Here is a 10,842-nt window from a genome sequence, read left to right on the forward strand (position 1 = left end):
TTTGGAGTTTTGGAGTTTCGGAGTTTTGGAGTTTCGGAGTTTTAGAGTTTTGGAGTTTTGGAGTTTTGGAGTTTTGGAGTTTTGGAGTTTTGGAGTTTCGGAGTTTTGGAGTTTTGGAGTTTTGGAGTTTCGGAGTTTCGGAGTTTTGGAGTTTTGGAGTTTTGGAGTTTCGGAGTTTCGGAGTTTCGGAGTTTTGGAGTTTTGGAGTTTTGGAGTTTTGGAGTTTTGGAGTTTCGGAGTTTTGGAGTTTTGGAGTTTTGGAGTTTCGGAGTTTTGGAGTTTTGGAGTTTTGGAGTTTTGGAGTTTTGGAGTTTCGGAGTTTTGGAGTTTCGGAGTTTTGGAGTTTTGGAGTTTTGGAGTATTGGAGTTTCGGAGTTTTGGAGTTTTGGAGTTTTGGAGTTTCGGAGTTTCGGAGTTTTGGAGTTTTGGAGTTTCGGAGTTTCGGAGTCGGAGTTTCGGAGTTTTGGAGTTTTGGAGTTTTGGAGTTTTGGAGTTTCGGAGTTTTGGAGTTTTGGAGTTTCGGAGTTTTGGAGTTTCGGAGTTTTGGAGTTTTGGAGTTTCGGAGTTTTGGAGTTTTGGAGTTTTGGAGTTTTGGAGTTTCGCAGTTTTGGAGTTTTGGAGTTTTGGAGTTTTTGAGTTTTGGAGTTACGGAGTTTTGGAGTTTTGGAGTTTTGGAGTTTCGGAGTTTTGGAGTTTCGGAGTTTGGAGTTTTGGAGTTTTGGAGTTTCGGAGTTTTGGAGTTTTGGAGTTTTGGAGTTTTGGAGTTTCGGAGTTTGGAGATTTGGAGTTTCGGAGTTTTGGTGTTTCGGAGTTTTGGAGTTTTGGAGTTTCGGAGTTTTGGAGTTTTAGAGTTTTGGAGTTTTGGAGTTTCGCAGTTTTGGAGTTTTGGAGTTTCGGAGTTTTGGAGTTTTGGAGTTTTGGAGTTTCGCAGTTTTGGAGTTTTGGAGTTTCGGAGTTTTGGAGTTTTGGAGTTTTGGAGTTTTGGAGTTTCGGAGTTTTGGAGTTTTGGACTTTTGGAGTTTTGGAGTTTCGGAGTTTTGGAGTTTCGCAGTTTTGGAGTTTTGGAGTTTTGGAGTTTTGGAGTTTTGGAGTTTTGGAGTTTTGGAGTTTCGGAGTTTTGGAGTTTTGGAGGTTTGGAGTTTTGGAGTTTCGGAGTTTTGGAGTTTTGGAGTTTTGGAGTTTTGGAGTTTCGGAGTTTTGGAGTTTTGGAGTTTTGGAGTATTGGAGTTTTGGAGTTTCGGAGTTTTGGTGTTTCGGAGTTTTGGAGTTTTGGAGTTTTGGAGTTTCGGAGTTTTGGAGTTTTGGAGTTTTGGAGTTTTGGAGTTTCGCAGTTTTGGAGTTTTGGAGTTTTGGAGTTTTGGAGTTTCGCAGTTTCGCAGTTTTGGAGTTTTGGAGTTTTGGAGTTTAGGAGTTTTGGAGTTTCGGAGTTTTGGAGTTTTGGAGTTTTGGAGTTTCGGAGTTTTGGAGTTTTGGAGTTTCGCAGTTTTGGAGTTTTGGAGTTTTGGAGTTTCGGAGTTTCGCAGTTTTGGAGTTTTGGAGTTTTGGAGTTTTGGAGTTTATGAGTTTTGGAGTTTCGGAGTTTTGGAGTTTTGGAGTTTCGGAGTTTTGGAGTTTTGGAGTTTTGGAGTTTTGGAGTTTCGGAGTTTTGGAGTTTTGGACTTTTGGAGTTTTGGAGTTCCGGAGTTTTGGAGTTTCGCAGTTTTGGAGTTTTGGAGTTTTGGAGTTTTGGAGTTTTGGAGTTTCGGAGTTTTGGAGTTTTGGAGGTTTGGAGTTTTGGAGTTTCGGAGTTTTGGAGTTTTGGAGTTTTGGAGTTTTGGAGTTTTGGAGTTTCGGAGTTTTGGAGTTTTGGAGTTTTGGAGTATTGGAGTTTTGGAGTTTCGGAGTTTTGGTGTTTCGGAGTTTTGGAGTTTTGGAGTTTTGGAGTTTTGGAGTTTCGCAGTTTTGGAGTTTTGGAGTTTTGGAGTTTTTGAGTTTTGGAGTTACGGAGTTTTGGAGTTTTGGAGTTTTGGAGTTTCGGAGTTTTGGAGTTTCGGAGTTTTGGAGTTTTGGAGTTTTGGAGTTTCGGAGTTTTGGAGTTTTGGAGTTTCGGAGTTTTGGAGTTTTGGAGTTTCGGAGTTTTGGTGTTTCGGAGTTTTGGAGTTTTGGAGTTTTGGAGTTTCGGAGTTTTGGAGTTTTGGAGTTTCGGAGTTTTGGAGTTTTGGAGTTTCGCAGTTTTGGAGTTTTGGAGTTTTGGAGTTTTAGAGTTTCGGAGTTTTGGAGTTTTGGAGTTTTGGAGTTTTGGAGTTTCGCAGTATTGGTGTTTTGGAGTTTTGGAGTTTTGGAGTTTCGGAGTTTTGGAGTTTTGGAGTTTTGGAGTATTGGAGTTTTGGAGTTTCGGAGTTTTGGTGTTTCGGAGTTTTGGAGTTTTGGAGTTTTGGAGTTTCGGAGTTTCGGAGTTTTGGAGTTTTGGAGTTTTGGAGTTTCGGAGTTTTGGAGTATTGGAGTTTTGGAGTTTCGGAGTTTTGGAGTTTTGGAGTTTTGGAGTTTTGGAGTTTCGGTGTTTCGGAGTTTCGGAGTTTTGGAGTTTTGGAGTTTAGGAGTTTCGGAGTTTTGGAGTTTTGGAGTTTTGGAGTTTCGGAGTTTTGGAGTTTCGGAGTTTCGGAGTTTCGGAGTTTTGGAGTTTTGGAGTTTTGGAGTTTTGGAGTTTCGCAGTTTTGGAGTTTTGGAGTTTTGGAGTTTTGGAGTTTTGGAGTTTCGCAGTTTTGGAGTTTTGGAGTTTTTGAGTTTTGGAGTTACGGAGTTTTGGAGTTTTGGAGTTTTGGAGTTTCGGAGTTTTGGAGTTTCGGAGTTTTGGAGTTTTGGAGTTTTGGAGTTTCGGAGTTTTGGAGTTTTGGAGTTTTGGAGTTTCGGAGTTTTGGAGTTTTGGAGTTTCGGAGTTTTGGTGTTTCGGAGTTTTGGAGTTTTGGAGTTTTGGAGTTTCGGAGTTTTGGAGTTTTGGAGTTTCAGAGTTTTGGAGTTTTGGAGTTTCGCAGTTTTGGAGTTTTGGAGTTTTGGAGTTTTGGAGTTTCGGAGTTTTGGAGTTTTGGAGTTTTGGAGTTTTGGAGTTTTGGAGTTTCGCAGTTTTGGTGTTTTGGAGTTTTGGAGTTTTGGAGTTTCGGAGTTTTGGAGTTTTGGAGTTTTGGAGTATTGGAGTTTTGGAGTTTCGGAGTTTTGGTGTTTCGGAGTTTTGGAGTTTTGGAGTTTTGGAGTTTCAGAGTTTCGGAGTTTTGGAGTTTTGGAGTTTTGGAGTTTCGGAGTTTTGGAGTTTCGGAGTTTTGGAGTATTGGAGTTTTGGAGTTTCGGAGTTTTGGAGTTTTGGAGTTTTGGAGTTTTGGAGTTTCGGTGTTTCGGAGTTTCGGAGTTTTGGAGTTTTGGAGTTTTGGAGTTTCGCAGTTTTGGAGTTTTGGAGTTTTGGAGTTTTGGAGTTTTGGAGTTTCGCAGTTTTGGAGTTTTGGAGTTTTTGAGTTTTGGAGTTACGGAGTTTTGGAGTTTTGGAGTTTTGGAGTTTTGGAGTTTCGGAGTTTTGGAGTTTCGGAGTTTCGGAGTTTTGGAGTTTCGGAGTTTCGGAGTATTGGAGTTTTGGAGTTTTGGAGTTTTGGAGTTTCGGAGTTTTGGAGTATTGGAGTTTTGGAGTTTCGGAGTTTTGGAGTTTTGGAGTTTTGGAGTTTTGGAGTTTCGGTGTTTCGGAGTTTCGGAGTTTTGGAGTTTTGGAGTTTAGGAGTTTCGGAGTTTTGGAGTTTTGGAGTTTTGGAGTTTCGGAGTTTTGGAGTTTCGGAGTTTTAGAGTTTTGGAGTTTTGGAGTTTTGGAGTTTTGGAGTTTTGGAGTTTCGGAGTTTTGGAGTTTTGGAGTTTTGGAGTTTCGGAGTTTCGGAGTTTTGGAGTTTTGGAGTTTTGGAGTTTCGGAGTTTCGGAGTTTCGGAGTTTCGGAGTTTTGGAGTTTTGGAGTTTTGGAGTTTTGGAGTTTTGGAGTTTTGGAGTTTCGGAGTTTCGGAGTTTTGGAGTTTTGGAGTTTTGGAGTTTCGGAGGTTCGGAGTTTCGGAGTTTCCGAGTTTTGGAGTTTTGGAGTTTTGGAGTTTTGGAGTTTTGGAGTTTCAGAGTTTCGGAGTTTTGGAGTTTTGGAGTTTTGGAGTTTCGGAGTTTTGGAGTTTTGGAGTTTTGGAGTTTCGGAGTTTTGGAGTTTTGGAGTTTTGGAGTATTGGAGTTTTGGAGTTTCGGAGTTTTGGTGTTTCGGAGTTTTGGAGTTTTGGAGTTTTGGAGTTTCGGAGTTTTGGAGTTTTGGAGTTTTGGAGTTTTGGAGTTTCGCAGTTTTGGAGTTTTGGAGTTTTGGAGTTTTGGAGTTTTGGAGTTTTGGAGTTTTGGAGTTTTGGAGTTTCGGAGTTTTGGAGTTTTGGAGTTTTGGAGTTTTGGAGTTTCGGAGTTTTGGAGTTTTGGAGTTTTGGAGTTTTGGAGTTTCGCAGTTTTGGAGTTTTGGAGTTTTGGAGTTTTTGAGTTTTGGAGTTACGGAGTTTTGGAGTTTTGGAGTTTTGGAGTTTTGGAGTTTTGGAGTTTCGGAGTTTTGGAGTTTTGGAGTTTTGGAGTTTTGGAGTTTCGGAGTTTTGGAGTTTTGAGTTTTGGAGTTTTGGAGTTTCGGAGTTTTGGAGTTTTGGAGTTTTGGAGTATTGGAGTTTCGGAGTTTTGGAGTTTTGGAGTTTTGGAGTTTCGGAGTTTCGGAGTTTTGGAGTTTTGGAGTTTCGGAGTTTCGGAGTTTTGGAGTTTAGGAGTTTCGGAGTTTTGGAGTTTTGGAGTTTTGGAGTTTCGGAGTTTTGGAGTTTCGGAGTTTCGGAGTATTGGAGTTTTGGAGTTTTGGAGCTTTGGAGTTTCGGAGTTTTGGAGTATTGGAGTTTTGGAGTTTTGGAGTTTTGGAGTTTTCGAGTTTTGGAGTTTCGGTGTTTCGGAGTTTCGGAGTTTTGGAGTTTTGGAGTTTAGGAGTTTCGGAGTTTTGGAGTTTTGGAGTTTTGGAGTTTCGGAGTTTTGGAGTTTCGGAGTTTTAGAGTTTTGGAGTTTTGGAGTTTTGGAGTTTTGGAGTTTTGGAGTTTTGGAGTTTCGGAATTTTGGAGTTTTGGAGTTTTGGAGTTTCGGAGTTTCGGAGTTTTGGAGTTTTGGAGTTTTGGAGTTTTGGAGTTTCGGAGTTTCGGAGTTTCGGAGTTTCGGAGTTTTGGAGTTTTGGAGTTTTGGAGTTTTGGAGTTTTGGAGTTTTGGAGTTTCGGAGTTTCGGAGTTTTGGAGTTTTGGAGTTTTGGAGTTTCGGAGTTTTGGAGTTTTGGAGTTTTGGAGTTTTGGAGTTTTGGAGTTTCGGAGTTTTGGAGTTTTGGAGTTTTGGAGTATTGGAGTTTTGGAGTTTCGGAGTTTTGGTGTTTCGGAGTTTTGGAGTTTTGGAGTTTTGGAGTTTCGGAGTTTCGGAGTTTTGGAGTTTTGGAGTTTTGGAGTTTCGGAGTTTTGGAGTTTCGGAGTTTTGGAGTATTGGAGTTTTGGAGTTTCGGAGTTTTGGAGTTTTGGAGTTTTGGAGTTTTGGAGTTTCGGTGTTTCGGAGTTTCGGAGTTTCGGAGTTTTGGAGTTTTGGAGTTTTGGAGTTTCGGAGTTTTGGAGTTTCGGAGTTTTAGAGTTTTGGAGTTTTGGAGTTTTGGAGTTTTGGAGTTTTGGAGTTTCGGAGTTTTGGAGTTTTGGAGTTTTGGAGTTTCGGAGTTTCGGAGTTTCGGAGTTTTGGAGTTTTGGAGTTTTGGAGTTTCGGAGTTTCGGAGTTTCGGAGTTTCGGAGTTTTGGAGTTTTGGAGTTTTGGAGTTTTGGAGTTTTGGAGTTTTGGAGTTTCGGAGTTTCGGAGTTTTGGAGTTTTGGAGTTTTGGAGTTTCGGAGTTTTGGAGTTTTGGAGTTTTGGAGTTTTGGAGTTTCGGAGTTTTGGAGTTTTGGAGTTTTGGAGTATTGGAGTTTTGGAGTTTCGGAGTTTTGGTGTTTCGGAGTTTTGGAGTTTTGGAGTTTTGGAGTTTCGGAGTTTTGGAGTTTTGGAGTTTCGGAGTTTTGGTGTTTCGGAGTTTTGGAGTTTTGGAGTTTTGGAGTTTCGGAGTTTTGGAGTTTTGGAGTTTTGGAGTTTTGGAGTTTCGCAGTTTTGGAGTTTTGGAGTTTTGGAGTTTTGGAGTTTCGCAGTTTCGCAGTTTTGGAGTTTTGGAGTTTTGGAGTTTAGGAGTTTTGGAGTTTCGGAGTTTTGGAGTTTTGGAGTTTCGGAGTTTTGGAGTTTTGGAGTTTCGCAGTTTTGGAGTTTTGGAGTTTTGGAGTTTTGGAGTTTCGGAGTTTCGCAGTTTTGGAGTTTTGGAGTTTTGGAGTTTTGGAGTTTATGAGTTTTGGAGTTTCGGAGTTTTGGAGTTTTGGAGTTTCGGAGTTTTGGAGTTTTGGAGTTTTGGAGTTTTGGAGTTTCGGAGTTTTGGAGTTTTGGACTTTTGGAGTTTTGGAGTTCCGGAGTTTTGGAGTTTCGCAGTTTTGGAGTTTTGGAGTTTTGGAGTTTTGGAGTTTTGGAGTTTCGGAGTTTTGGAGTTTTGGAGGTTTGGAGTTTTGGAGTTTCGGAGTTTTGGAGTTTTGGAGTTTTGGAGTTTTGGAGTTTTGGAGTTTCGGAGTTTTGGAGTTTTGGAGTTTTGGAGTATTGGAGTTTTGGAGTTTCGGAGTTTTGGTGTTTCGGAGTTTTGGAGTTTTGGAGTTTTGGAGTTTTGGAGTTTTGGAGTTTCGCAGTTTTGGAGTTTTGGAGTTTTGGAGTTTTTGAGTTTTGGAGTTACGGAGTTTTGGAGTTTTGGAGTTTTGGAGTTTCGGAGTTTTGGAGTTTCGGAGTTTTGGAGTTTTGGAGTTTTGGAGTTTCGGAGTTTTGGAGTTTTGGAGTTTCGGAGTTTTGGAGTTTTGGAGTTTCGGAGTTTTGGTGTTTCGGAGTTTTGGAGTTTTGGAGTTTTGGAGTTTCGGAGTTTTGGAGTTTTGGAGTTTCGGAGTTTTGGAGTTTTGGAGTTTCGCAGTTTTGGAGTTTTGGAGTTTTGGAGTTTTGGAGTTTTAGAGTTTCGGAGTTTTGGAGTTTTGGAGTTTTGGAGTTTTGGAGTTTCGCAGTTTTGGTGTTTTGGAGTTTTGGAGTTTTGGAGTTTCGGAGTTTTGGAGTTTTGGAGTATTGGAGTTTTGGAGTTTCGGAGTTTTGGTGTTTCGGAGTTTTGGAGTTTTGGAGTTTTGGAGTTTCGGAGTTTCGGAGTTTTGGAGTTTTGGAGTTTTGGAGTTTCGGAGTTTTGGAGTATTGGAGTTTTGGAGTTTCGGAGTTTTGGAGTTTTGGAGTTTTGGAGTTTTGGAGTTTCGGTGTTTCGGAGTTTCGGAGTTTTGGAGTTTTGGAGTTTAGGAGTTTCGGAGTTTTGGAGTTTTGGAGTTTTGGAGTTTCGGAGTTTTGGAGTTTCGGAGTTTCGGAGTTTCGGAGTTTTGGAGTTTTGGAGTTTTGGAGTTTTGGAGTTTCGCAGTTTTGGAGTTTTGGAGTTTTGGAGTTTTGGAGTTTTGGAGTTTCGCAGTTTTGGAGTTTTGGAGTTTTTGAGTTTTGGAGTTACGGAGTTTTGGAGTTTTGGAGTTTTGGAGTTTCGGAGTTTTGGAGTTTCGGAGTTTTGGAGTTTTGCAGTTTTGGAGTTTCGGAGTTTTGGAGTTTTGGAGTTTTGGAGTTTCGGAGTTTTGGAGTTTTGGAGTTTCGGAGTTTTGGTGTTTCGGAGTTTTGGAGTTTTGGAGTTTTGGAGTTTCGGAGTTTTGGAGTTTTGGAGTTTCGGAGTTTTGGAGTTTTGGAGTTTCGCAGTTTTGGAGTTTTGGAGTTTTGGAGTTTTGGAGTTTCGGAGTTTTGGAGTTTTGGAGTTTTGGAGTTTTGGAGTTTTGGAGTTTCGGAGTTTTGGAGTTTTGGAGTTTTGGAGTTTCGGAGTTTCGGAGTTTTGGAGTTTTGGAGTTTTGGAGTTTCGGAGTTTTGGAGTATTGGAGTTTTGGAGTTTCGGAGTTTTGGAGTTTTGGAGTTTTGGAGTTTTGGAGTTTCGGTGTTTCGGAGTTTCGGAGTTTTGGAGTTTTGGAGTTTAGGAGTTTCGGAGTTTTGGAGTTTTGGAGTTTTGGAGTTTCGGAGTTTTGGAGTTTCGGAGTTTCGGAGTTTCGGAGTTTTGGAGTTTTGGAGTTTTGGAGTTTTGGAGTTTTGGAGTTTTGGAGTTTTGGAGTTTCGGAGTTTTGGAGTTTTGAGTTTTGGAGTTTTGGAGTTTCGGAGTTTTGGAGTTTTGGAGTTTTGGAGTATTGGAGTTTCGGAGTTTTGGAGTTTTGGAGTTTTGGAGTTTCGGAGTTTCGGAGTTTTGGAGTTTTGGAGTTTCGGAGTTTCGGAGTTTTGGAGTTTAGGAGTCTCGGAGTTTTGGAGTTTTGGAGTTTTGGAGTTTCGGAGTTTTGGAGTTTCGGAGTTTCGGAGTATTGGAGTTTTGGAGTTTTGGAGCTTTGGAGTTTCGGAGTTTTGGAGTATTGGAGTTTTGGAGTTTTGGAGTTTTGGAGTTTTCGAGTTTTGGAGTTTCGGTGTTTCGGAGTTTCGGAGTTTTGGAGTTTTGGAGTTTAGGAGTTTCGGAGTTTTGGAGTTTTGGAGTTTTGGAGTTTCGGAGTTTTGGAGTTTCGGAGTTTTAGAGTTTTGGAGTTTTGGAGTTTTGGAGTTTTGGAGTTTTGGAGTTTTGGAGTTTCGGAATTTTGGAGTTTTGGAGTTTTGGAGTTTCGGAGTTTCGGAGTTTTGGAGTTTTGGAGTTTTGGAGTTTTGGAGTTTCGGAGTTTCGGAGTTTCGGAGTTTCGGAGTTTTGGAGTTTTGGAGTTTTGGAGTTTTGGAGTTTTGGAGTTTTGGAGTTTCGGAGTTTCGGAGTTTTGGAGTTTTGGAGTTTTGGAGTTTCGGAGTTTTGGAGTTTTGGAGTTTTGGAGTTTTGGAGTTTTGGAGTTTCGGAGTTTTGGAGTTTTGGAGTTTTGGAGTATTGGAGTTTTGGAGTTTCGGAGTTTTGGTGTTTCGGAGTTTTGGAGTTTTGGAGTTTTGGAGTTTCGGAGTTTCGGAGTTTTGGAGTTTTGGAGTTTTGGAGTTTCGGAGTTTTGGAGTTTCGGAGTTTTGGAGTATTGGAGTTTTGGAGTTTCGGAGTTTTGGAGTTTTGGAGTTTTGGAGTTTTGGAGTTTCGGTGTTTCGGAGTTTCGGAGTTTCGGAGTTTTGGAGTTTTGGAGTTTTGGAGTTTCGGAGTTTTGGAGTTTCGGAGTTTTAGAGTTTTGGAGTTTTGGAGTTTTGGAGTTTTGGAGTTTTGGAGTTTCGGAGTTTTGGAGTTTTGGAGTTTTGGAGTTTCGGAGTTTCGGAGTTTCGGAGTTTTGGAGTTTTGGAGTTTTGGAGTTTCGGAGTTTCGGAGTTTCGGAGTTTCGGAGTTTTGGAGTTTTGGAGTTTTGGAGTTTTGGAGTTTTGGAGTTTTGGAGTTTCGGAGTTTCGGAGTTTTGGAGTTTTGGAGTTTTGGAGTTTCGGAGTTTTGGAGTTTTGGAGTTTTGGAGTTTTGGAGTTTTGGAGTTTCGGAGTTTTGGAGTTTTGGAGTTTTGGAGTATTGGAGTTTTGGAGTTTCGGAGTTTTGGTGTTTCGGAGTTTTGGAGTTTTGGAGTTTTGGAGTTTCGGAGTTTTGGAGTTTTGGAGTTTCGGAGTTTTGGTGTTTCGGAGTTTTGGAGTTTTGGAGTTTTGGAGTTTCGGAGTTTTGGAGTTTTGGAGTTTTGGAGTTTTGGAGTTTCGCAGTTTTGGAGTTTTGGAGTTTTGGAGTTTTGGAGTTTCGCAGTTTCGCAGTTTTGGAGTTTTGGAGTTTTGGAGTTTAGGAGTTTTGGAGTTTCGGAGTTTTGGAGTTTTGGAGTTTTGGAGTTTCGGAGTTTTGGAGTTTTGGAGTTTCGCAGTTTTGGAGTTTTGGAGTTTTGGAGTTTTGGAGTTTCGGAGTTTCGCAGTTTTGGAGTTTTGGAGTTTTGGAGTTTTGGAGTTTATGAGTTTTGGAGTTTCGGAGTTTTGGAGTTTTGGAGTTTCGGAGTTTTGGAGTTTTGGAGTTTTGGAGTTTTGGAGTTTCGGAGTTTTGGAGTTTTGGACTTTTGGAGTTTTGGAGTTCCGGAGTTTTGGAGTTTCGCAGTTTTGGAGTTTTGGAGTTTTGGAGTTTTGGAGTTTTGGAGTTTCGGAGTTTTGGAGTTTTGGAGGTTTGGAGTTTTGGAGTTTCGGAGTTTTGGAGTTTTGGAGTTTTGGAGTTTTGGAGTTTTGGAGTTTCGGAGTTTTGGAGTTTTGGAGTTTTGGAGTATTGGAGTTTTGGAGTTTCGGAGTTTTGGTGTTTCGGAGTTTTGGAGTTTTGGAGTTTTGGAGTTTTGGAGTTTTGGAGTTTCGCAGTTTTGGAGTTTTGGAGTTTTGGAGTTTTTGAGTTTTGGAGTTACGGAGTTTTGGAGTTTTGGAGTTTTGGAGTTTCGGAGTTTTGGAGTTTCGGAGTTTTGGAGTTTTGGAGTTTTGGAGTTTCGGAGTTTTGGAGTTTTGGAGTTTCGGAGTTTTGGAGTTTTGGAGTTTCGGAGTTTTGGTGTTTCGGAGTTTTGGAGTTTTGGAGTTTTGGAGTTTCGGAGTTTTGGAGTTTTGGAGTTTCGGAGTTTTGGAGTTTTGGAGTTTCGCAGTTTTGGAGTTTTGGAGTTTTGGAGTTTTGGAGTTTTAGAGTTTCGGAGTTTTGGAGTTTTGGAGTTTTGGAGTTTTGGAGTTTCGCAGTTTTGGTGTTTTGGAGTTTTGGAGTTTTGGAGTTTCGGAGTTTTGGAGTTTTGGAGT

This window comes from Amblyomma mixtum, chromosome 10, assembly GCF_055824585.1.
Source record: "Amblyomma mixtum isolate Tamu chromosome 10, ASM5582458v1, whole genome shotgun sequence".
In the NCBI taxonomy this organism is placed as follows: Eukaryota; Metazoa; Arthropoda; class Arachnida; order Ixodida; family Ixodidae; genus Amblyomma; species Amblyomma mixtum.